This window comes from Ischnura elegans, chromosome 1, assembly GCF_921293095.1.
Source record: "Ischnura elegans chromosome 1, ioIscEleg1.1, whole genome shotgun sequence".
NCBI lineage: Eukaryota > Metazoa > Arthropoda > Insecta > Odonata > Coenagrionidae > Ischnura > Ischnura elegans.
The window spans coordinates 97,066,337-97,092,970 of NC_060246.1; the positions used below are offsets into that span (position 1 = coordinate 97,066,337).

Here is a 26,634-nt window from a genome sequence, read left to right on the forward strand (position 1 = left end):
CCGTGTGATTATATCATTCACCAAGTTATATAATATATATGAAAAAGTTGGATTGCGATTCAAAAATTTCGTTAAAATGTCAATTTTCTATATCGTTCATATTATCCTTGAATGATTATTACAGGGCAGGGTGTCCCGCGCCTCCATAATTATCTAGTAGTTACCACAAATGAATGCCTCGCGGGAATTGAACTATATTTGCCGCAATGTCCCGTATAACGTCAATTATGCTCTCTAATTATTGTCAATCGATAATCTTTTGCATGGATGTATCGATAACGCAATACCAATTCCTGGCGACTAAACGCGAAATTAAATATTCGCTGCCCTTTCACCACTATACATTATCGCTAAAATCGTGATTATATATTTTCAATTCATAAAACAGAAGCTAATTACAGTTTATTTGTTGTGTGGTTTTCATTATCTTTGAAATCCATGTATATGAAACTGATGGGTTCACCGACTGGATATCTTCCTATTGTAATTACTCCATTAAAAGCAAATTAGATCATTTGGTTGTCCTATATATTGGTGAGATACGGAATGATGGAAGAGTTAAAAATAATCTTGTTATAATCTATTTGAATACAGTACGTATGCATTTTTCAGGTCTAATTTTTTATTCTTAGATACCAGGAGATTTCCTTCGTTTTTATAGATTGCGATTTTTATAGTTCGTGAAACTTTCCGAATAGTATTTGCAAGGCCCATGATATTCATGATATTTACATTTATGGATTCTGAAAGAATATTGGCACATTAAGTCCATGCATTCATGAGCCTACATTTGAGTTTTTCACCTCTATGTATTTTAGGAACACAATGTGTGTTCAAAGGCTCCTACTTTTGCTTATACATTTCGGACATCAGATGAGCCATCCAGTTCCATGACTTGGTACAAAAGATAATGCCCATCCACTTGCTAGCGGTTTGGTTTTCAATAAGAAAAATAAACACCATTAATCCTAAAAATGGCGTCGCTCACATAGAGGCTTATTATGTAATTTATTATAATACTGTGAGAAGTACGCTCTCGGGAACAGTAACGAGAGGCCTTTTTCTAGTAAATTAATGCCTAAATATGTATTTTTCCTCTTATTTATTTTAATTTTTTACTGGCATAGTTCTTTTTCTAACAATTTATTTTTACATAAATCCTACGCCATACAAATTTGTAATATACTCGTAAATACCGTATTTTGAAAATCTTTGTTCCACAATCCTTTTCTTAGCTTTCCCTTAAATATGATTAGATCATTAGATCTTTGTCTCTTTCCGCTTCGTTTTCCTTTGTACACGACGAGATAGATGTGATCTGTTTCATTGCTTCAAACCCCGCTTTTCTTTCTCTAAAAAGAGTTATTTCCTTTTCAGACTTCCTTCTTCCATTAATTACTATTCAAAATGTGTACCAAATGTTCGTCATTCATCTCTCTCGCACCATTTCCATCGTAATTTTTCCCCTACTCCTCGCATCACCGAATGACATCTACCAATCTTTGTTATTTATTTGATAATATTGTTGAATACTATTTTTTCATTGTTGTTTACGTTTTGCTTGCATAATTGTTTTCTTTGTCATTGTGAGTCCTCTGTAATTACCATGGTGCTGTTTTTGGACTGCTATGAATAAATTAATCATAATTGTGTAATACATCAGATCTGACGCTTCACTAATCATTTCTTTGCACTCTTGCATAGCAGTCCTCTCACCTCCTCTCTCTTATGCATTCAGGCCTACTTCACTAAACCAATTATGATCATTGTATTATTGTCACTTTGTCCGTTTATTGGAGACATTGTTACGTGAACTGTAAGTTCTATATTTGTTACAACTAGTTTTTCCGTGAAAAATAAGGAAACCGTATTGTTCCACTACTAAGAAAAAAGATCCCTTTGTCCGATGTTTCAAATAATGTTGATTTTTCTTGCTAGCAAAATGTTGTTACTGTTCTTTTGTGAACCGTCAATATTAATTCAGTTTTTATATGAGTGGATGTGATTAAGTTAGTTGATACAGTTTCATAATTCAATCATTAGCGCTGGGTAACCGGAGAAATTTTTATTTAAATAACACCGGAGAATTATTTATTTGTCCGCACATCTGGTTACTCTCTATATTCTTTGTTTCCCGGATATCACTGTATATCAATCAAGCTTACGGCATATATGTGATAAAACAGAATAACGGGAATATCAAATTTAAAAAAATATTACCCTTTTAACTGCACCATTTTATTCCTACAGGGCATAAGAAACTTTCTGTGGATACTTCAATGCGAATTTTCCTTTATGTATTTTACTTATGTATTTCCTTTATTTGGTGACTGTTCCATAGCAAATTTCATGATTACTTTCGAGTTTACTGAGCTATATGTAATATGGCGGATCGGAAAAATCTATTCTCATTAGGAAACCTGATACAGTGAAAGAAATTTGTATAACTGGTCAAAAGTAAGGCCAAAAGAATTTGAGACATTTAGGTGAACCGCTGGCCTACGCTCATTGGCTATTTTTTGGGGGAGGGTCACAAATCGACCAATTTAATGTTTCATGCTCATTCATTACAGTTTTGCCGAGTGACCGTCCCATAGGACAAATATTTCCTGCATTTTGACCACAAAATGCTAATTTTGAGCCCACGCAGGGTCGCGGGGAGTGAAACAAGCAGGCCGCTCACGTTCCCTCCCCGCTCAAGCAGAGAACCCATCAACCCGGAAGTAGAGAAAAAATAATTCTGATTGTGAAGGATTCAGCCAATTTTTAAATTTTTCTCTCAAAAAAGCGAAATAATGCTTAAATAGTTACCAGGGCTCACTGCTTGAAGGTACATGAAAGTTAAGCTCCTTCACCAACCCATATATTGGTAAATAAAATTGAGGAAAGCATCGTCTTTATCAGGTTAAAATAGTTTCTAAAAAATAATTAAATGCACTTGTTCTAGTAGTAATTGGTTTCAAATAATATAAACTCGTCTTAAAGAAGTTTTCTTGGCACATGAAAGTTATTTCCATTCATTTAGTAGCTAAGTCAGGCAAATTAACTCAAAAGTTACTCCACCGATTACACTTGAACTAAGAGTTGGTTTCTGAGATCAGTGTTTTTTCACTATTTTCTGTCTTTTTAAGTATCATTCAACGTACATTTGCAGCCATCAATGAAGCTTGGGTGACCTCCTTCACAAATCATTCGGCCGCTTAGGTGTGGAAAGGAAAATTCAACTTCAAAGTTGACGTTTCTCGATTTTTTAAATTACTACAGCGTTAAGATAAGATGTAGTCGGACGTACCGTGGTCTTTCGCAACTTTATCAGTAGCGGGTAGTCCTCCTCGTTGGAATGTAAAATCTGCCAATTCAAAAAACCCAAGTTGGTCGCCAAACGCGTGATTTTACGTGCCTCTTATATTTTTTTCCACCAATACCGTCTCATATGCTCCTTTCATATACTCTTTCTTGCGTTTACACATTATTTTGCACCCAAGCGCACAAATATTTCATGATTTCAAAGATTTCTTAAAAAATGTATCAATTTATAAATGCTACCCATTTCTTTGGCCTTTTCGCATTTGTCCTTCAGTTGTAGTCTTCCAATCGTACCGCAGTATTTGTTTATTCACAGCCCTCCCCAGCATTATCGGAAAAGAAACGTATCTCCAAAGGTCGCACACCTCTTTTGTCATTCGAGTGACCACTTCATCTACCGCAGGCTCCTTGCCCGCGTTTTTGGAACTCAAAATGTCACGAACGTAAAAAAAATATTTCCTCACCTCTTAAATTTGGTAAATTTGCTTCGTTTAACATCGACGAGACACAAAATAGGAACAGTTTGCCTCACAAGGCATTCTCTTTTCGGCTTTTTCGAAGCCCAAATTAATTCACAGTTAATGCGTTCACGTCATAATGGAATTTTACTTAAAGAGCAGTGCGTGTACACACTTAACAAATCTCACAAACGATAAAAACATCACTAACCAAACCGAAGAAGACTAGCTTTGAAATAATACTTCTCTGAAAGCACGACTTAAACGAAGACTGGCAGCCAACTGCAAGCAATACACTTACAAAAATTAGAAACCCATCAAGGTGTAACTATTCACTAAATTAAACGCTACTATGCGCTTACGGAATGGTAGAGAGAAGGGATATGAGATAAATATTAAATGGAAACACCAAAAGATAGCAAGTAAGACAAGAGGTAAAAAAGAGAATTGTATTTTACTATGGTAAACATGCCTCGGCAAACGATACAAAAAATGACAGGCGAAGTAGGCAAATTTTAATTACGGCGGTCTTTTGCTATTCACCTGCGAAATACCGGTATCTTGCTTTCTAAGTCCATTATTTAATATTCTTGGAGGGAGGATGGGCGGGAAGCCCCCGCAGGTTTGATAACATGAAATGTATCGAAGGGAAGTACCTTCTATAATTAATAAGGGGGCGGTCAATGGTCGTTATAGGGTCCAAGGGCCACTCAAGAAGCCCCACTGAGACCGTTGGACGCCTGCTCCGCTCACCCACGGAACAAAACTTCCTCTAAATGTCCCGGCTCGTAAATTCACCGTGGTTTTTGCCACGAGGACACTTTCTCGTCATTTGCCGATGCACCGAAAAATTCATTGTTGGGCTCTGAAACCAAAAGTACGAGATTTCAATCTGCTTGCATAGAATAAGACTGCCTCCATTGCTTGGTTTTGTTTGCCAATGTACCGTATTTGTTGCCGGTGTTTTTTACTCTGATAAAAGCCACTTTACCATCGTTTGATTTTCCTACGAATCCCCTCTCTGGCCTACCTTCATTCCTTAAATACTACCGATTTTATCAACAAAGAGCGCTCCCCAAGGAAAGCACGTAGGATGAATTTTGTTTCTTTCGGGGGCGTGGGAGATGGGGAGGGAAGAAGACGTGAGCGGACTGCTGCTCGTGTCCCCGCCACGCTGCATGGACGTTTGAATATTTTCTTCGCGGACGTGGACTCAAAATTGGCATTTTGAGGCTCAAAGTTGGCACATACGTCAAATTGCACGAAAGTTTTGCCTTATTATCCATTAATTCTGTACAATCTGCAAGGGATTGATCATGAATGATATTAAATTCGTCTTTTTGTGACCCTAACCCTAAAAATTGGCAATGATTGAGGACCAGAGGTTTGTCTTGAGGTCCTAAATTGTTTTTATTCTATTTTTGATCAGTTTGACAACTTTTTCTCATTGGGCCAGATTTACTAAAATAAATCGCTTTTTCCGATCCGCCTTACCATTTTGCTCCCTACGTCCCATAACCTCAAACTTTTAGGTATCTCCCATCTATCTATTTTCCTGATGAAAAAGTCTTTGCAGCTCGAAGCCCATAAGAAGTTATAACCTAATTAGTCCACCTATCGGATGGGAAACTCTTACAGCTAGAACTTTTGATTCTCTCTTTTTCTCCCATCCTCTAGTTATTCCCTATGTTCAATTCACTGAACCCTTAAGAAATACTTAAACTTATTTCACGTAATAGTAATTTAATCAAACCATACTCAACATCAATTAATGTTCGCTTTTGGCCCTGTTTAGTTGGCCAAGCAGAATAAGAAAGTAATGGTATCCATATTGTTCGGAAGAGAATTCTCGTCGTTATTCGATTCAGGGCTCCATTTGGGGAGAAACAAAACTTAACTTTCTTCCAAAAACTAAGGAGATATTTTTCCGAGAAGGTAAAAGGGGTACTCAGCAGAGATAACTTCTTTCTGTTTATCTGAGCCGGAATACTTTCTAAATATATTTCCTGATGTTTAGTCGTATTTATTTCCTCTCCCTTACGCCAAGTCACGTATTGCTCGTAAAACTACCGTACCAAACTTAAAAAGTATTTCTAAAACCTTCTTCATGGACCAGATTGAGGATATTCCTTAGGTTATTGGTAGTTTCCCGGCAATAGCAAAAACTGTAAATCATAAAACGCATAGTTATATAATTTGATTATTTGATTGCTTATTATCGAGAAGGAGTAAATGCAGCATAACGAATTTCAAAAACGTTTCCCATGAAAATATCTATCGGAAATAGAATTATAAAATTGAGGAGTATAACTTCACTTATAATTATTGCAGGGCTAGAAAACACAGTGGATGTTCCTCGCGTTCTCATTCATCCTCAACTCCCAGTATCCAAGTTGCACATAATTTGTTAATTTCATTGGGTACTTTGGAGAAAAATTAATTGCAGTAGGAGATTTACCGAATGGCAAAAACCTTCCTCGTGGAAATGTTTCGCCGGAATAAAATTAAATATTAATGCATAAGGATTCACTCATATTAGTGCTGGAGTAGAAAACGCAATGGATGTATCTCGCCCTGTCAGTTATCCTCGAACGCCCAACTCGTCGAAATTGCTGATCTCCTCTCGTTGGCTGAATTTATCCGTCGTTATTAAGAGCTAGATTGAAATTGAATTGGCCATTCTCCTTTCCAAGCAGAGTCGAATTGAACGGTCGCTGTCACCTATTTCGGGCCAGTTCTTATGAAAATTATGGTATCCAATGATAGGATTTTACTGAAATCTTTGTCTCTCTTATGCTTAGTGTTTTTTCGTACCGTCAGTTATCGCCGTAGTGTTAGCTATAAAACTTTTGTCCGTCAACTTTCTTCCTTCGTCAATTATTTCATACTTTTAAAATTAATTTATTTTTCTATTTTATTCGCTAAATGTGCTTGTGAATTTCTTTTCCAACCGAAAAACCGAGGTAGTTTTAAAAATTAAATAATTCAGAAAACTTCGAAGAAACTGTTGTTAATTTCAAGCAGGCGAGAAATATTATATGTTTGAAGTTATTTTGATGATTTCTCAATTCCTACATTCTGAGAAAATACTTAATAATGATTTTATTCATAAACTTATCAAGGTATTTCTCCTTACTTAATAGTAATATTATGGTAAAAAAACAGCGATATTCTGTCTCATATTACTCCATTGAAAACTATCCTTTTAATTGTAATGTTATTTTAAAATAACATGGGGTCATCTTTGGTTTCTTTTGTATCTTAAATATATTTCATGTGGTGGCTTTTATTTCTCCCTCATTTTGTAATATGACAGGTTCTCTAATTTTTTTCTTGAATTTCGCAGAAATTGCGTACTTCATTATGTCTTGCTTGAAAGCGATACCATAATTGGCCGTCATTGGAGCAGGTACCTACTACAGGTCCAATTTATTCTGGAACGTTCGAAAAATAATTTTCCTGCTGGCCACACAGCAGAGATAAGATTCACCTCTAAAATGGAAAACGGATGTTTCACCTGCATCCAGCCATAACTCACACTAATGAAGAGCCATGGCGCCGTAATTGTGGCGTCCGCTAGAGAACTCGATACAATCAAAGCTACTTGCCATTCATCGCCGGAATACATGCATCTTCCCTCACCACTGCTACACAGCGGCCGCAGGAGGGATTTATGGCTCTTGTCGCCGTGCTTATTTTTACTCCCTCCCAAGAGTTTGCTGCACACTGGAAACAATGGACTATTCATGTTCACATATGCTGTAAAATGAACGCCCTTCCAATTCTACATGTTGAATTTAGGTTTTGTAACAAAATCTGCGGAAAAAAGACGCCAAAAAATGTTACACATATCCGGTATAATCTATCAAATACTGAATTAATCGTTCGCTTCCTCAAGCACTTGGGAACTACAAGTAAATATTTAAATGAGGCGTCTTAGAGGTTTTTATTTCCTAAGTAACCACCCTAAGTTAATGAAACTCTCGATAACGTTCAACAAATTCATCTCTCTTGCTTCCTATATATTTTGAAATTAGGCGGTTATTAATAATTCATTTAAATTCTGGAGTATGCGAGCAATCGATAACAATTACCATTGTTACAGTTGTCGATCAAATTACCACATTGCTCTAATTCTACGTGTTTAACGATAATTCCCCCCAGTTTATTCCCATTTAAGTTTCTTTTTTGGGCGGCTTGTCATCTGTAGGCCTGGTAAAGATTCCGCCGTGCGGTAACTCATGTTTTACGTAGGCCAACCTGATTACCGATCTAATATTACTCCATCTAATAACTAAAAGGCTAAGCTACAGATAAACGTAAATCGATAAATGAATATGTTTTTGCTATTAATACGACATAGTTTGTTTATGCTATACCAATTCTTGCTTGCAAAATATCTTTGGAAGGAATGGATCATATAATGCGTGGTGGAAATATCTGGATTCATGGAATTCTTCTGCATCTTATTTCGTATGTTGCGCTATTTGGGTTATAAGTATGAATTTAAAATTTCATTTTACTAAGCTACTTATTTCAACCGTAATGGCGAGAAATCAACTAGTGTAAATAACTGGAACGAGGAAAATTGCGCCCATTAGAAATTGCTTTTTTATGTGCACAATTAGACCTTGAGGAGAGAGAAGTGGATGCCACTACATGATAGATATGTCATTAAAACAGTAATACAAAAGATACCAAAGACTATCATTGTCGTTTTAAAATAACGGTACAGTGAAAATGAAACGCTTTCAATGGAATAATATTAGGTAGACCTTTTTTTGAGCAAATCCGCCCGGTAGATTTTGCCCTTCATCAATGTGGTACTCTAAGAGATAATCTTCCTTAAGCTATGGAGTGATTCATCCTTGACTTTGCCTCTCCAGCCTAGCCGACCAGCCAATTTTGAGGGCATCCTTCCTTTTTCCGAGCCACTGCCCGGTCCCAGAACTTTCCTCCTCTTTCTCCCCCCGCCCACTCACCCTCGGACGTGTCTGGCCACCCTTAATGACTTTCGCCTTCGAATGTAAGCACAGTTTGGATTCCCCCGGCACATCCAAGTTCTCCCGGAAGACTCCCTTCCAGAACTTGGCGCCGTTGTATGCGTGCGTGTATGGGCGTTTGAGGCGCGGCGCCGTTTAGATAAAGGAAAGCGGGAAGTGTGCCCAGCGGGCTGCTTTTTGTGGGCACTGTATCCTCGTGGGGAAGATTAGAAATCGTTTGCATGAGTAGGAATAGATCCCAACTTCCCCCTAAATCGTGGAGCGTAAAAAGTTGTGATCTTAGTCAGGGGCGCAACTAGGAATTAAGGCTAGGGGACTAGGGGGGTTTTAATTGCAACTAATACTTACGGGTGTGGGGGTATTGCATACCGACCAGGGTAAGCAGGAGTTGCGGGTGCCTTCTTCCGAAAAAATTTGAAGAATAATAGTTCAAAATGGCGAGTTTTACGGCTTTCTAAGGGCTATTTGATAAATCCTAGCAATATTCTATTAGTAATACTGATCCAAATAAGTAAAATGGATTAAACTTACAAACGTTCATTTGTAGAGCCAAGAGTGGGGACTCGAACTTAATCTGAGCAAATGCATGGCGTTACATTTCTTGCGGAATTCGTCCAATTCTAATCATGTTTATGCAGTGGATGGTATTAACATAAAGTCAACAGACGAAGTGAAATACCTGGGAGATACGATAACCTCGAACCTCACGTGGGGAACACATATAAAGAATATTTGCGGCATATCCCTGAAGAAATTAGGATTCGTCAAGCGTATTGTGGGAAGATTTTCGGATGAGAAAGTGAAAGAAAGGTGCAATTTCGCTCTCGTCCGACCGCACCTTGAATATGCAGCGAGCGTATGGGATCCGGTTCAGAAAGACTCAATCCGCGAACTGAATAAAATACAAAGGAAGGCTGCGCGTTTCGTCAAAAACTGCTACGGGCGTACAGACAGCGTTACCCAGATGTTAAGCGAATTAGGCTGGGAGCCATTGGAGACTCGGAGGCTGCGCGTTAGGCTTAGATTGCTTGAACAATTGAGAATGGATATCTTTAAGAGCGACACAGAGAGCATTATATTAGAGCCACACTATATTTCCAGGTCCGATAGAAGCGATAAATTAAGAGAGATGTTTTGCCGAACGGATAGATATGGGAATTCGTTTTTCCCCCGAACCATAAAGGACTTTAATAAACGCTAGTACCAACCTCGTTAGAGTACTTCATTACTTTTTTTTAGCTGTAAACGGCTGGTGTCCTAACACCCCCTGCCACACGCCTTTTAGGCGGCTTGCGGGGTATTATATAGATGTAGATGTAGATTCCTCTGAGCTATGGGGGGTTTTGTCCTCCAAAACCCCCCCTCGCTGCGCCACTGACCTTAGTGACTTCATTGTCGAGGGAAGTAACCGCGCAGCCGATTCGCCTTTCCCGGCGAATATATTGCGTGAAGAATTGACGGGATCGCTTCCGGGACAGGAACAGCATTGCTGCCGACGTTTCGATGTCCGACTTGTCCATCATTTTCAGTAATATTGAGTATCGAGCGAGAATTTATACCGGCTTATGTACGGCCAGTATAATTTCAATTGAAAGTAGGGTGGCCGAAAGCAATTAATAGAGATTTCGGTAGTACATTGAGCAGCACGTGGAAACCTGATCTCAAAACCATCCGGGAGACGAAACGAAATCATCAACAGCACGACAGCGCCGCCGAAGCGCGCCGTGAAAAACGGCCAATCAGATATCACCTGACTACCAGAGTGACTGTACGTACACAGGTCAAAATGATTACTCGACACTCAATAGCCCTGATTATAATGGCCGAGTCCAACATCGAAACGTATGCAGTAATGCAGTTCCTAACCCCGCGGCGATCCCGATAACTCTTAACGCGACCTATACGGATTTAACCGTAAATTCACCTGAAATTCTGCAGAGGAATATTCATTTTCCTTGACAGAAACCCAGATATCCCAAATTCAGGACGAGTGTTTTGCCCCTTGAACTGCCAAGGATACTGGGATAGTTTGGTTATTCAAGAGGAGGAACACCTGTCGCGAATTTGGGATGTCCTCAGTTCTAGTCCCAGTCAAGGAAAAGTCTTTTCTTCCTTATGTTTTTCCCTCTAAAGTAATTTCAATATTGGTGAGCATTGAGAAATTCCTCTCTTAGGATAAAAAAACACAAACTCATCGTGTTGCAGCATTTGTTTACTCTGGGATCAAATAGTTATTTTAAACGGAAGCGGGCGATTCGAGCTCTATTTGTTTGTGGAGTTATTTATTTCCAGTCGCTACGAAAATTAAACCTATAAGTTGTGAATTGTTTTTTGCACACATTAAAAGATTATGCTACGAGGGTAGTTCAATAAATCTTTAGAAAAAGTAGGAAAAAAATTATTTTTGGCTAATTTTTATATTTTTCAACATTATCTCTTTTCAGCACTATAAATTTTTATTGGCATTTTTCTAAGCATTTTAAGCCGTCCAAAAAGTAGAATTTTGGGTTCCCCTCAAAATAGGCATGATTTGGGCGATGACCAACTCTTTAGGTGTAAAACTATGTCTGCCAAGGCATTTATTCAAGTTGGGAAATGAAAAACAGCAGCTCGGGGCTAAATCTTGAGAATACGGTGAATTTTGTAACAATTGGAATTTTATTTCCGTAATTTTGGCCAATAAAACTTCATTGGTGTGCAACCGTACATTGTCTTGTTGAAGGAAGAAATTTTGCTCTTTCAAATGAGGACGCTACTACATATTAAATTCTACCATCAATCGGTCCAATAACGATACTTAATACTCTCCTATCATCGCTTTTCTCTGTTTTTAATAACCGATGTTGATTTTTCCGCATACATCCCAAAATACGGTTACCATGACCTTACCGGCTCATTTTACCATCCTCGTCTGTTTTGGAGCCTGTTCACATTCAGTATTCCATTGCTTTCACTGTTTTTGTTTCTATAGTGAAATGATAAATCCCTATCTTATCAACATTCAAGTATTGACGTGAAAAATCCCGAGGGTTAATTCGAAAAAGCGCCAACACAGCCTCGGAGTTGACCACACGATTTCGTTTATTCTCCATTGCGCAAATGCAGTAGTCAAAATGCCAAAATATTTTTCACACCATTTTTCGCACTAACTTAAATCAATTGTACATTGCTATATGCCTGTAGCGTAAAATACATTCCGCAGCTAAGTTTGTCTATCACTTAACACCATATCGTGGATTTTATCAATTATTTCGGGGATATACTCTTCCGGAGGATGCCGGTACGATGTTCATTTTCTTAATGCACATCTACGTTTTAATTAATTCACTCAATTCTAAAAAGTTGCAAACAGAGGATCTACTGTGACATGAACTTCATATTGCTTACCTTTGAGTTCTTACAGAGTCAACACTTTTAAAAACAAGTATTTGATTACCGCGCGAAACTCACTTTCATCCATTTTTATAAACAAATGAAAGTAGTTCATTACAATCGGTGACAACAATGAAACTATGGCATAGATGCTGCTGATACTCTACGAACTGACTAGTCAAGAGTGCTGCTTACGGATAAACATTCATTTTTAATATTAACAGTGCAATCTTTAGGGAATTCTAAGGACATAGTGAACGAGCCTCGTATTATTTGGAAGCGAGAATTTGTATAATGACTACTTCGCTTTATAAGTTAAAGATTGCCGAAGAAAGAAATACTTTTGCCTGATAATCATTATGATGTATTTCATGCGTAATATGTCTTACTAAGTAAATCTTGATGTTTTTTCGATGGTAAATACGATTTTTTAGTGCCCTGCAGTAATGTAACGAAAGGAGCAGTTACCTATGATGTTCCTCACCAATTGCGCAGTATTTTCTTTTCTTCTCCATTTTCTTGCAAATTTGGAGCACTTGGGGCCAAATGCAGATTTTTCCCATCGTTTTCAGCCATATTATTTCATACCTTTCTTCTATACCTATATTTTATTAGCTTCCTCTCACTTTTTTACGCTTTCTATAGAATTTTCGGAGGGTAGGACACAGACGAAAGGTAGTCCACGTCATGGTGTCACAATAAATACTGTTGGAATGATCGTGGGAAACCATACCAACTATCTCTTCCCTGTAAAAATGGAACCTCGGAATCCATCGAAGCGAAGCGAGAAGCATGATAAAGTGTTGCTAGCGAGGAATGTGAGACTCAAGATAAAAGTAGGTGGTGAGAAAATGAGTAGGTAGAGCAATTGAACTACTTAAAAGGCACATTAGATCAAAACGGATATAGTAGTAAAGACAGATACAGGATTGCGTTAGCAAAGGAGGCGTTCATGAACAGGAGGGAGCTTATGAGAGGATCGTTATGTAAGAGTTTAAAGAAAAAGTTTATGTAGAGTTTGATCTGGAGTGTAGCTCTTTACGGTGCCAAAACGTGGACGCTGAGGAAGGAGGATTAGAGAAAACTGGAGGAATTCGAGATTTGGGTGTGGAAAGAATGGAGAAATTGAAGTGGACGGAGAGAAGGGGGAACGATGAAGTGCTGGACATGGTGAGTGGGGAGAGGCAGCCTTTAGATGAGATACGGAGGAGACAGAAGGTGTGAATGGAGAGGGCTCTTAGCGGGGAGGGGATATTGAGAACAGTGATTTAGGGTAGAATGTAAGGTAAAAGAGGGATAAAAAGGAAAAGAAAAGGATTTATAGATGGGGTGAAATGAGTAGGCCTTATTCTGAATTGAAGAGGGAATTGCTCGAAGAAAGGGAATTTTCCCAGAATGCTTCTCAAGTGCTTCATGTAAACCTACCTTAATTGGTAAAACCCTTTATAAATAATACAATTTTTACAATTTCCTGAATCGTTCCTTCGTAGTTCACTATTGACGTTCCTCCATAAAACTTATTTTTATATTCTGTGATATACCTATTTCCTGTTCATGAATTTGATCCTTCTTCAAAATTTAGTTCCCCTAAATTAAAAGTGAAAACCCTTTGGGGCTATGTGATATCAATCATCTAAGAGGATATTATTCGTATAAGAGGCTTATGAGATTGGATTTGCTGAGTATTTATGGAAGATAAATGATAAGGAAAGAGTAGTCACGCGTCCAAAAGATTCTGAATATATGCTGGAGCAAGCATATGATTTTCGCTCTCTCAAAGACCTCTTAACTTAAATTATTTTTGTCGTGTTGAAAATAACTATCTGGAAACATTGTAGCTAAATATGAGATAAATATACATCAAATTTAATGAAGCATTGATTTAATTCATCTCTTTAGATAAAATTTCATCTAACTAAGCATTGACCAGAAAATAGATCCTATATCACTCTGTTGTGACAGCAAATTATGACATGTTGTAGACGAATTGAAAAAAATAGACTTAAGTTGCAGTTATGATGAAAAATAATTGCTTTTTAAAATTGATTTAAGATAGAAAAAGTCTCTGGCTTTTTTGTAACAGAACAACGCATTTACCTAAAAGAGGATTTCATCAACAATTGCCTTGGTATTGTAAATTATATTCTGTGACCAAAATTGAACGCTATTTTGTCCCATGAAATCACCTCTCCGTACGCCGTAGCTCCTCTCATATTAAAAAATGTCGGCTTGTTCGCGAGTTAACAGTACTTATGTCTAATTGTTTAATTTCTTATTTTATTTCGAAACTGCATGGTGCTCACACTTATCATTAGTGAAATGTGGGTATCGGAATATTTTCAAACATATGTTTACTTGAAATGGTAATAAGAATGATCGTAATTTAATTCTACTTATCAAAGTGACACTAAATACGGGTAGCTGATTTTGATGTTCATGAGTACCTGGAATCTTTTTAATACATAGAGTGAAGCAGTAAATAATGTTATTTGTCGATAAATAATTTGGTCATCTGTGGATTCTCCGTTCATGCTTTCTTGTTATTTTCAATCATATCGAGCCAAAACACGTTCTTGTTTCTTTTTAATGTCAATCGTATTCAACTATTCGGTATTCATTCACCATTGCATCCTATCGGTAGTCATCAAGTCGAAATAATTACCGTACAAATGCATTCAGGAGAGACTCAGTCTATTTTTCGGAATTTCGAAAGATATATTTGTATGAAATTTGTCGAAAGAAAATAATTTAGAGCGATTTCACGATTCAAAGCTTGTATTGCCTCGATAAATACCAACTAAATTGTCATTTAAAATCGTCCGAAAAGACTTCACTGGATTAAATTCATCATATTCATTCATTTTTAGATTCAATTATATTCTATAATTATTTAATACTGGGAATTATAAATTGAAATGATAATGCGAGGATAATTTAGTCATTATTAAATCAATAAAATAAACTTTGTAAATACTAGTGGAACATAGATAATCAATACATTTCTTTTTTCCTTACGACTCCAAAAGTTTTTATTTGAATAATTCATCTTCCTGTATCATGATTGTACCATATGCTAGAATTTTTAAATAATAAGAGTGCTACTAGTACAGCAATAAAAAAATTTCCAGAAAATTGGCTATTGAAATATGCATAAAACGCTCAATTTTATCTAGCTTATATTCCATCATTCTAATCCAAAAGCATTATTTGTTCTACTATTCTATATTACGGTGATGAGGAATACATATAATCTTTTCTTGATAGCTTAAAAAATAGGAAGGTATTATCCGATTTAACCCGTTCCACTTTGATTTATTTTCTGAATATCGTTCTCCTATCCTCTAATTTTTATGAGATTTTTTTTAATGGAATGGAAGGTTATGAAGTGATATTTTGTAGCTTGTAATCAAGGTACAACAGTGAAACAAAAACTGATTAATGTTTAATATTATAAATTATCTTCTTAAATACATCGAGATCACAGCTATCGCTGCTCGAATAAAAACATTTTATTACTTCCAATGCATCATATTTCAAGAATAATGAATTCTTAATTCACATTATTGCTGTTTAACGTTGTTAATTTTTCAAAATATTTATATTTTTTCCCCTGGATAGTGCTAAAATTATGAATGCACTCGTCATTGTGCGATTTGGTATCGTAATTTCATGACGAGCCAGATTCGTCATTTCAGTGCAAGGAGTTTCATTATATGAATAAGTTGACTGTGATGCGGAAAATGTGGAAGACTTTGGTCTACAGAGGGAGTGGGGATGTGATTGATAGAGCTGGAGAGAGAAAGATACTGGGAAAGACAGGAAGCGACGTGTCTCGCTGGCTAGGTAAGCACGCACTCGCGAGTGGATGACATCCCTTTTGATAGCCGAACACTTCCGCCACGAATAGAACGAGGAATTTCAATTTGTCATTCGAAACTCTTCCCTCCCCTTTTTTTACTCCTCGACTTCGAGAATGCCAGGGTGGCTTACTGGAAAGGGTGGCGAGGATGTCACTAGTGCGTGTGCAAAAGCAGTATGAAGCCAGACCCTTTTCGCGACATTCGCCTCTAGAATAACCTCGGTGAACCCTTGGGAGTTGCAAAATTCCCGACTCCCCCGCATCGGATGGTCTACGGCGGTCTCGCGCAAAAATGCCTTACAGCCTTTCCTCTGTGGATACATCCTCTTTAAGAGGGTACAATACCACGATTTAAAAGCGCTACGCATTTGGTTAATATCTGCGATTGTTCATTTAATTTATGAAACCGTTAATTTTTTTATCTTTCCATAATCAATGGTCATATAGAATCGATGATATCTTTTTAATGTTACTAAAAATGAAAAACAGTATCCATCAACTCCATTGAAGGGGTTTCATTAAATAAAAAGTTGGCTGTGAAGCAGAAAATGCAGGAGACTTCGATCGTATGGTGGAATGGGTTGGAATTGGATAAACGGGAGAGAGGGGGCGACATCTTGCTATAAAATTATAGAAAAAGAAAAATGACACGTAGTATCCATCAAATACAGTGAAGGGGATTTATTAAAAATATTGTATGTACAATTTTTCAGCTTGACGCGGAAATAGCTGCGATTCATTAAAAAAAAAGTATGAAATACACTTCACAATGCCGTGCAGTATTCTTTAATATAAATATCGAGTATAGAAAGAACGAACGTGTAACTGGGTATTTTTCTAACTAAAACAAAGTACAAACACTAATAAAGAGACTCGAAATATACAATCGTTATCATTTGCTGATACTCAGGTTTCCGCAAAGTAAATGCTGATATTTCCATTTTTTTCGGTGGAGCCGCTTCCAGTACAGCTTCTTCTAGGAAGTGAAAATCTTTTATGGAGGGAAACGCTTTTAACCGAAATTAATAAAGGAAGCTGTTGAGATCGCCAAAACACGAACAATAATAAACTGAGGTTAGGTATTTCCTCTCCATCAATCATGGGTGTGGGCACTCCATCCAGCCAACCAATCAGCGATCAGATAGATGATTAATGCGGCAATATAGGGTTATATATGACCAATAGAAACTCTGAATAGAACCTGCGAACTGAAGACGCAAGGAGAAGCACTAGCGAAACTGTTTCCAACGGAATACTGGACGCGGTGCCGCCGAAAAAACGACAAACCGTTATTGCTTGCTGTAATTTTGCATTAATAAATGCTATCAGTCATCCTGTTTCTTGAAATGATCCTCAATCTCTTGTTGTTGCCATTTCGTGATGTCCGAGTCTTCCGGGCATCCCGTCCCGTCGAATGACTTGGAAAGAGTGACAGCAGTTATGTTGCTCAACGTAGAGTATTCTCAGGTTGAAGTGTGAAGATTCTTTCCCTTTGAGGGGGTATCCAAAGCATGAGGCGAATCCGCATTAGCTCGAAGTCAATCTACATAACAAAATACCCAGAGGATGGGCTCAGTTACGAGGGCCAGTAACAAATTATGTGGTATCATTTTTTTTAGAATCTGGAAGTGCACCAAAGGTCATCCAAAAACGTAAAAATATCATAAATTTCGAGATATTTTTCCGTCTACTTCCTCAAAATTCACTCTTAACAAAGCAATGCTTCACCGTGACTCTGTGGATCCATCCTTTCCTCAAAATAAGATGAAATGTTTGAATAATTACCTCATGGCCACCGTTTCGGGGAAATAGTGACAGCCTCCAGGGACGCTTTTCATCTAAGTAGTAATGTAAGCCTTACAAGAAATTTATACTTAGCGTTTCTCGTGTTTTCGTCTAGTTTTTGAATGATTTTCCTCCAGCTTACTTCTTTTTCCACTCGCATCGCTGCTTTGCTCGTTTGCTTTGTTGAAATAGCTCATTGATCACTAGGAATATTTTTTTAAGTTTCCGCCAAAGCGTGAGATTTTTAAAATGTATATTCACATGAAAAAAATGCATCTATATACACAAGGTGAAGTATTCCCACAAGTTATAAAGGAAATATCTTTGCAAAAATAATATTCCCCTTAGTACGTGAAGCCATTGCCATGAACTCGGTCAAAGGCGATTTATCTTTAATATCCAAAGAATATATTACTCTTATCCGTTTTATAGTGACGCGTAACGACCAACAATGGATAAAAATAATTTACATGGAAAATATTTTTCGCAGTTCACAAAAAGTGGTTTTTCTTTGAACTGAAATGCACCTATATCAACTTGGAAATATTTTGCGACTGCTGGATACCTTGAAAGTTTTTTAAAATTTAAACATAAAATAAATCCTAAGCAGCTGTAATACACAGCTACTTGAATATGTTAATCCATTCCTCGGACCATTTTCAGCTACTCTTGTCTAAAAAATTATTCCCTTAACAATGTTGATGTGAAAATACACCATCAAAATGCTTGCATTTCAATAGGCGAATAAGTCCGAGGTGAACAAGCAAGGCTGTACAAGAAGTATTTCATTTCATTTTTATATTTTACGAAGATTGTTAAACGCTAATAAAACTTTTCCATGACCAGTCAATTAAAGAATAAAATATTATTTTACGCCAGTAGGTTCCGTGAGAAAAATTCACATTGTATTTTTCTTCTTCGTCATTTGCATATTTTTCATATGAGTCTGGTGCCGAGAAGAAATGGATGCAGCCCGCTTCCAAGTATAAGTGAAAGGACGGTGTGGACATACTCTTTATATGTATTTACATCTGAATATTTCCATGCGAGCCTTGGCAAGGGACTGCGGCACGAAGTGTTTGAAATCGAAGAAGGGAGGGTATTTGCAGATATGACGTTATTAGAGATTAATTTTTCGCTTTTTTGTCGATATTAAATTTTAAAATGTCTACTAATGCTGCAATACTCTAATTTATTTCATTATCGTATTTATAAATAATCTCATTTCATAGGTGTGGAACTACGCAATTTGAGGCGCTGCGTTCTAGCGGCCATGCTTCATTTTATTTCCATTCCAGCGCTAAATTCCCTTAATCGCTTGCCAAAAATAGAACAAAAAATGTCTTTGAAAAAGCCTGAATCTGTGGGAATATAATGACGTTAGCCCAAGTTATGGGAAAGGTTCTGAAAAACTAAGGGTAGCTGAAGTAACGTGTGATGAATTAGTTTTTGTAGTACCAAATTCACTGGCAGAGCTTCCTCTAGAGGAATATCTGTAGAGACCAAACAAATGAAAGACATTATTATTCCCCGCTGTCAGACCTTGTTTCAATTTTGGCTTGGAATGATTGTCTCTCTGTGTGGGCTCACACAGGTTGCGTGCGTTTATTTTTTTTCTAGTAATTATTCTTTCGTGTTTGCCGGAGGTTCTACACGGCTTTCAACTGCGACTGTTCCGAATAGCGCTCTTTATTGATTGGAATTTTTTTACTTTTCTACTTTTAATCATTCTGCTTTTTTCCTCATTCATGGAGTCCCTCTCAGAATAACTAAAAAACTAGGTAATCCACGATTTATCCCATCACATAGCAATAATCGTTCATATATGGTAATAGTTGTATTTTATTTAACTTCAAAACAGAATTTGGAATCGTAATCCCCGTGCTTCACATGGAAATGAGGTTTCTTTTTTTCAGAAGGAAGCCTATCAACAAGGAAAGTCTTACTCCTCACTTCCCTGCGTAAGGAAAAGAAAGATATTTCATCAGGATAAATCAGGGAGAGATGCCGCACATTTTCTAAAATAACTATATATTGCTTTTTCGATTAAACTAACCAGTAAATATAATGATTAGTCTTGTTTCTGACATCACACAAAAACCACAAAAACACATACCTTTTCTTCTACTATTCTTCTATCTTCTACTATTCTTCTCTTAGTTGTGAGAATTATTTTTGTAAAACATTGCCTCTAGGTGTCCATCCCGTATGTAGCAGGTGACACGCCGCCACTATGAGAGTGCTACGTTGCTTGTTATTAAAGCTGATTAAAAGTAATTTCTGTAGCTCCATTAAAAAAGAAAAATTGTACCATTATTGAAGTTTTGAGAAAGATAAAACATGCAAATACTCTAGATATATATATTGTTAGTATTTTTCTAATTAACAGGTTATGTCTACGATTTTAATGCAAATGAAATGCAGGTTGTAAAACTAGAGCTATGTTTATGTCATTATATTATAAACATACACATGTAAAATCCAAGAAATTGAATTAACTTGGGATGTATTTATCGATTTTTTATTGAGAAATACAAGTTGTGCCGAAGAAGTTTAGTTAACAGAGTCTTAATTTAGGAATTATTTTTAGAATTCAAAAATACAAGTTGAATAAATTAAGGAAATTAATGTATGTTATACTTTGCTTAAGTCGTACTGTTGCATACGAACTTAGCATAGTAATGTTCAAAATGTGCGTACAAATAATTAAATACTGCACAACAAAAAAACAATTTTTATTTTTAGTATACATACACATTAAAATAGTTATAACGTTGCTACAATCGTGTCATAATTTATTTGAAATTATTTTTCATTCCGTATATTCCTCCTCCCTTTCTCTACGGGTGAGACGCCGAACCCCCGGCTCTAGTGTCTTCCAGGCCAATATGGCGTAACTAGATTGAAGACATTCCGAGCAGAACTTGTTATTGCTGTACACCTTAAACAATCTCAATATAGCAGTATTTCAATGTCCGATACGAATTTAGTGCAAGGCGAGGAAAAACTATGAAGGTATAACACCAGACTTATCTCAGTATTTGCGCTTTAAAATATGTAAAAGCAATGAAAAACAAGCAGGACATCCTCAATTATTCCGTAACATCTGCTGATCCACTGCATTGTGTATCTGCCCGCAATCTGTCTGGAAACGCCGAAACTAAAGGGAGTGCTCAGTCTATCCCATATGCAGCGTCTCTTCCCAATTTACCATACACTATCAAGAAGAAAATTCATTTAACGTTAATGATTATCATGTATTTATTTAGGGCTATTTGAGTTTGTTATATTTTGCATTCAGGCGCTTTATAGCTCAAATTGCCCCCTTTATGTCTTTGAAATAGAGCTTTTTCCTATTGATAACTATTCCAATTATGCTTCAATTACGATGATTTTGACTTAAATTAGATCGCAAATCCATTAGATCTCTGTCAGTTGCGAATCCAAGTGTATCTTTTACAAAGTATTGCCAGTCATGATTCCGGAAAATATTATCCACCATGGCGATGTAATTCAGTTTGGGATTTGCTGTGCACAGAGAAATCGGATTCTCCGCGGGATAAGTTATACTACGTTCTATGTTTCTACATGGCCTATTACTTCAATTTTAATGTTAATTCATGTTTTTGATAATTCCTTACCTAGGCATTTATAATTTTTAGTTACCAAATATGCCTTCAATTGTTAATTATCTTCCTGGTTTGCCATCGTCTTGGCTGTTCTTATTCATCCACTTCGTTTGTTATTTCCGCATTTAATGTGAAATATTAAGAATGAAGGAACACAAAAGTGCCACCAGGAATGGACAATTTCGCTCATCCGCCATCGATGAGTGGGAAGGGCCAATGCACAATGTGGACTTTGAAAATGCTAAACCCATCGCTAAGGAGAAGTATTACTGGACTCATATGAGGCACTAACTCTGTTTCAATACATTTTATCGTCATCTACCTCATTATGAAAATAAAAAATAGACGCTACAAAATGCGATAAACTGTTATTGAAAGTGCGATAAAATAAAAATGAAAGTGCGATTTTCACGTATCTCTACTAATTATCACTTTATACGTGAATTTTGACGGTTGTAATTATTTTATGAATGCATTTCAACAGTTGTATTACCTTTGGGCAATTATTTAAGTGCAATTGAAAACCTCATTTTCCATTTGGATGATAGAACCTAAGGTGGAATCAAATGATACCCATTTGTGGACGAGTCCACGTCACTTCGAATACTTTCCACAAATTTTTAACAGTGCGATAGGGTTGACTAAGTCTCGGTTAAATTCTACGTCGCGCATTGACTCAGCGTCGGTGGAGATATCGTTGGCGACGTCGAGGGAAACATAGTAGGTGTAAACGACGCTGCGCCGTTTACTGTCGTTTTCAATAAAATTTAGACACCCACGAGTCCAACTTAACTGATGGAGCCGGGTTGGTGAAAACTTGGATGGTTGGCACAGGAAACATCCTATATCCTTTGCCTTCATGGCACCAAGAGCCGACAAGGATAGACGCGGACAACACCGGGCTACCGAAGATGAAGTCAACACTCCAGGGGCAAGAGCCCTAGCGGATTAAAGATAAGCGGATAGAATGCGCTGAGGCAACTCAGGGCCACACACTAGTTGGGCCGTCGGAGAGTTTTGTTTCGGGCTCCTTATTTTTCTCTCTACCTCTGCTTCCCTCGTGTCAGTGCGCAACTACTCTCCATCCATCTCTATTGTGGACGAGAGGGTAGTGTTTCCCAGCGAAAGTGCTCTTCATATCGAGCAAACTGCGGTGGAGAGGAAAATCACTAGAGTGTCCTCGAGATGGAAAACGAATGAACACACCGATATGAGCTTGCATGACTGCTCAGTGCATTCAAGAAGACGGAAACCCTTCAAAATCCTCATTGAATGCGAGCCATGACCGATCTTTCCTTCTGAAGAAAGTTTTTGCTTTATACAGTTATGTCTGGGTGATGGTAAGAAGACGTTTCTTTTATGAATTGGTCGTGATGAGCTTTTATATTCCATCTAACCTGAAAAATGAGAAAGAAGTCACTTCTTCGAAAGCTTCCATGTTTAGTAATAGTGACTTGAACCATATATATTATGTGCTACTTGCATCTCATTTTTCCAAAAAATTGTACATATATATTTAACCGATCGAAAAGAACGGACAAAATTGACTATGAAATACACAGAAACACATGCAAAGGTGACAGAATAACTGACCGACGTTTCAGCGGAATGACCCGCTATCTTCGGAGCCGAGGGTTAACTGCTTATATACATATATTCACTTATCAAGTCACTAATGTTAAAGCATAGACACAAAAAAAGAAGAAACACTCACAGGAAAAATAAATGATTGAAAATGAAACATTTCTTCTTTTTTTGTGTCTATGTTTTTATATTAGTTACTTGATACGTGGATGGTATGTGCAACGTGCATCTCATTTTTCTACAAAACTGTGTATATACATATATTTATATAAATATATTCAACTGAGTTAGGTTGTTTTACATTTCTAGAAACTAATATTAAGCAGTAATTATTCAGTTTTATGAACCTTGATGACTTTACCAGACTACATCATAACAGGTAATTTTATAATTTCTGTGCGAACTTAATGGAAATTCTCTCTTTCATTGCTCTAATTAACATGTTTTAATGAGAATTAGTGGCCTCGGAAATTGCAAATGCGTTTGAGATGCATGAAAAAAATTCGTTCAATTTCCAGGAAGAAAGACCGAGCGAGGACGAGGTATCTCGTGAGATAAAATAGTTTCATTGGAACTACTTGCTTGTAAATTCCTTTCGGAACTATAACGAAGGCATTCATATTACCTATTTTATTGACGCATATTCCTTTGAGAGAATTACCACATAATAATAGTTAATTGCATGACTTATGAATGCGATTGAGGCCCCAAAGCCAGTGATCGCAATTGAATGGCCTAGTAAATGCGCAAATAAGACTTTTTTACCAGCTTTAATGTCTTATATTTATTTATTCCATACTGTATAATTCATAGCAGTAAATAATTCCAACGAAGCAACTCTGTCTTTTGACTGGTCGAATTACGTGTCTTCTTAATTAATATCATTTTGTAGCATTCAGAGCACATAGAGTAGAGGTAAAATATAATAATAGGTATCTTATTTTAAGTATAAAACGTTACCTTTCTATTTTCATGCAATATAGTTAGTAAAAGTTTGAGATACACGCAATGATAGATGAGAGTATACTTAATATTCCCGAAAATTTTAAATATAAGAGCGTATTTTTGTATGCAGAAAACCGATTATGTCATGACAACTTCGGAGAGCTTATATTTTATTGCATCAGCTAAACGCAAGTTTTCCATTATAATTCCTATTCGGATTCACACAAGAAATTATTGGTGGGCGAACTTAGTCATAGATATTAGCAATAATTAACATAACATAAGCCAACGTATTGATAGCTATTTATGCTTACGTATAAACATGTTTTAATGAGAATTGTGGGCAATATTACTTCTTTAGAAAGGCAAAAATATGATAGCGTAACACTCGAAATACTTTGAACTGAAAATATAACATAATTAATAATTTTTATCCGTTTTGAAGTTAATACAATACGTTAATACAATACTTTTTTAGTGAATTGGATTCCTTTGAACAATGATACTGCGAATGGCGTGTTGCTCTCCAAATTCACATCGCTTGAATTTGAAATAGAAAAAGATTGAACCGTTGCCTTCTGTAAAAGGTTTCTCGGCTTAGTGTCCCCTCTCTTGTGTATTTATTACGCAGACATTTGCAAACAAAACAAATCAACCCATCTTTCTTCGCCTCATAAGGGGGAAAATATGCAAACATTGCGGAATGAAATACGAGCACAGTTTTCAGGGCATGGTTGTTCTTTGAAGTCAGACCCTCCGTTTCTTGGGTGCGAAAAATCCTTCCCGTCAAAATTTTTTGCTTTGAAACTCATAGACGTCAGAAAACGCAATAAAAATGAAAAATCCAATTCAAATAAAACTAGATGGATTTTTTTTCCTGTAGTCACGGTGGACTCAAAAGCTCCACGCCGCGCATATCTGATTCCAAGCGCTCAGAGGTCATAAATTCTTTGAAGTTCTTTGTGGGAGGTAGCTCTTTTTGTCGATTAAAAAGTAAATTTTACCACCACGGAAGGTGGGCATGAATGCGGCTCACAAGTGTTTCATATGTATTAGCTCAATTGCATTAAAAGTACCTCGTAGCGTGGTTCAACATGCATACTATAGCAAGCCTTGATCTCTGCCTTAAAATTCGTTTTTGCTTTCCTAATCGGTTTTTGTTTTATTTAACTAAAATCCCTTTATTCGACCAAAGAGATTAGCTGTTTTTCAATATTATCATCTCTTCTTTCTTTCAACATGCATAAAATGCTTTGAGAGGATTAGAGATATTGCTTCTTGATTTGATACTTAAGTTTTCAATTGCGAATTGTAATGAGTTCATTTAAATGTACTGAAATCAGCTCCACATTAATGCATTGTTTTAATTGGGAAAGGAATATTTATGAATGCAAATCGTACTTTTTAATTTTATTACTCCATCGTATCGCACAGATTCAAATAAAACATGCATCAGATCTTAGTTTATCAACAATATCATCCTTATATTAAGTTTTCTTTATGATTGATGGTCGTTTTGTTATTGATGATTGATTATTATGAAAATTATGTATCTGAAGAAGCTCTTCATTCACGTTTAGTAATAATTAAAGGTTAAATATTTAAGGTTCGGTAAATAACCAATAATCTTTAAATAATAATGTATATAAATTTTACTACAACTTGTCCATATTGAATTACACATGCATTGGAAAAATACTTGTAACTTTTTTTACTAAATTTACTCAATTACTTGTATTTTCATTCGATTGTTTATTTTTAAAGACAAAATACATCAACATGTATTTCCATTTGTTTTCATTCGTGCCGTGAGTATTATTGCATGACGGTTTTTGCCCGGTGACATTGCACGATTTTTGGAGTTTCGCAGTCTACTTTATAACATACCTATAGTAAAATCTTTCCCACATTCATTATGATCGGCCCTCGAATCCTCATAATTTTAATATTAGGTATCTTAAGAATATAATTTAAATCCTCTCTCAAAAGGTTTCACAAATTAACAGGGATTTTTCATTGACAAAAAATTGGAAATCCTTTTAAACTATGCGCAACGTCGGCTGAATATAGTATTTTTGCATATGCTCATGAAAAGTACGAACATAAATACATCAAAACACTGAATGAATCAAGTGATTTTGAATGCAGCCACGCGCACGGTTGCAAAGGTAAATACGCTATAAATGAAACGCCTGACGGGCTATAGGGAGATCCGGGTTCTAATCCCGGTTTATTCAAATGTATTTTTATGGCAAAATTGATTGTTGGTGTATAAATATATCTTTTAAAAATACCTTCACCGGGAATGAGACAAATTATTTTCTTTATTTCAAATTCTGTCTTCAAAATTAAATAAGATTAGGTCCGTGAAATGTAAGCTCAACTTTGTAATTTAGCATTCGATGATTGTACTAAAAATTTGAGATTTTGGAACCGTGGATCTTTACCTTCCTATATATCTTACCTGCTGACAATCCTCTTTTCTGACGATATTATCGTATTCACCATGAAATCTGCTAGCAAGAAAGTTGCAGGTATATATTGTAGGAATTGTTGTAGGAAATTCTTTTTGTAGGTAAGCTTGGTTCCTTTGTAATAAATATGGTTAGATATGATCCTTTCTCCGAGTTTCTATTTGAACAAAGTTACCAATGTTAATGTGCGAACTAGTCCCTCAAGTTAATTAGAGATGA

The 26,634-nt window shown here is 36.5% G+C and overlaps 1 protein-coding gene across 1 annotated transcript in view; it reads left to right on the plus strand.

The window, feature by feature from the left end:
- Positions 1-26,634, plus strand: part of LOC124166836 — a 603,633-nt gene that overhangs the window by 178,487 nt on the left and 398,512 nt on the right. The gene's annotated exons all lie outside the window — the stretch shown is intronic.